The 1,536-nt window shown below is 48.8% G+C and overlaps 1 pseudogene; it reads left to right on the top strand.

Annotated features, from left to right (window-relative positions):
* Window positions 1–355: 355 nt before the first annotated feature.
* LOC102001770 lies at window positions 356–877 on the top strand (annotated as a pseudogene).
* Window positions 878–1,536: the final 659 nt, after the last annotated feature.

Genomic DNA, 1,536 nt, shown 5'->3' with positions numbered 1-1,536 from the left:
AGCAAACATATAAAAATCTAACAAACGTTACCTCTACTGTGTGTACTGTTGTCTCCGAAGACAAAAGGACCTAGCACAGTGTTTCAATAGCGAATACTGATTGGCAAGGCAGTAGCAACAAAGAACAGCATGCATAGTTTGAAGTGCAAAAGGCTCTATTAAAAACTGATTTTTAAAAAACATATATACATTCATAAATGTAGTTGAGAAGGAAAGATTGGAAAGCTACCCAAATTCCAGCATGGTGGATACTGATGTGTGAGAAAAAAACATTTTATTTGCTCAGCTGTAAGAAGTAACACTCTCTCTACTCCGCTCTTAACATATATTGCAGCAGAGACTCGACGCCCGACTTGTGCGCCCGGGAAACCCCGTCGTTCCCTTTCCCCTGGCAAGCAGCGCGGAGGCCGCACGATGCCTGGAGTTACTGTAAAAGACGTTAACCGGCACGAGTTCGTCAGAGCTCTGGCAGCCTTCCTCAAAAAGTCCGGGAAGCTGAAAGTCCCCGAATGGGTGGACACAGTCAAGCTGGCCAAACATAAAGATCTTGCTCCTATGATGAGAACTGGTTCTACACGCGAGCTGCCTCTACAGCACGGCACCTGTACCTGCGTGGTGGTGCCTGGGTTGGCTCCATGGCCAAGATCTATGGAGGACGGCAGAGAAACGGTGTCAGGCCCAGCCACTTCAGCAGAGGCTCGCCGCGTTCTCCAAGCCCTGGAGGGACTGAAAATGGTGGAAAAGGACCAGGACGGGGGCCGCAAGTTAACACCTCAGGGACAGAGAGATCTGGACAGGATTGCCGGACAGGTGGCAGCTGCCAACAAGAAGCATTAGGACAAAGGATGCTGGGTTAATAAATTGCCTCATTCATAAAAAAAAACAAAAACAAAAACAAAACAAAACAAAACATATATTGCAGCAACTTGGCATCTCTTCTAGTTCTAGTTCAGGCTCCACTTCTAGTTCTGTGGGTTTCCACCACATCTGCAGTCAACATCTGCAGTCAGTCCCTCCACTAGTGCCTTCAGTGCTTCTAAGTCATCCATGAAAGTCAGAACTGACTTCCTCCAAACCCCCTTCAGAACTGATATTTTGACCTCTTCCTAAATGAATCACAAAGCCTTCAATAGCACCTAGCACACTTTCCAGAGGACGTTCAGCTCCCTTCTTTTCCCCAGGTCCACCAACAAGATCGCTATCTACAGTGGGTCTCTTAAATACCGGGATGTGAAAGGTCAGGATTCTCCATGAGCACGAGTGGAGGATTGTGTTAGAAGAACAAGGGCATCAGTCTCATCATGAGCAGGAGTGGGGGGCTGTGTTAACGGGATGAGGGCATCAGTCTCGTCATGGGCAGGACTGGAGGGTTGTGTTAGAGGGATGAGGGCATCCGCCTCGTCATGAGCAGGAGTGGAGGGTTGTGTTAACAGGACGAGGGCATCCGCCTCGTCATGAGCAGGACTGGAGGATTGTGTTAGAGGGATGAGGACATCCGCCTCGTCATGAGCAGGACTGGAGGATTGTGTTAGAGGG

This window comes from Microtus ochrogaster, linkage group LG10 (genome assembly GCF_000317375.1).
Source record: "Microtus ochrogaster isolate Prairie Vole_2 linkage group LG10, MicOch1.0, whole genome shotgun sequence".
In the NCBI taxonomy this organism is placed as follows: domain Eukaryota; kingdom Metazoa; phylum Chordata; class Mammalia; order Rodentia; family Cricetidae; genus Microtus; species Microtus ochrogaster.
This window is presented reverse-complemented; position numbering and strand designations above follow the sequence as displayed.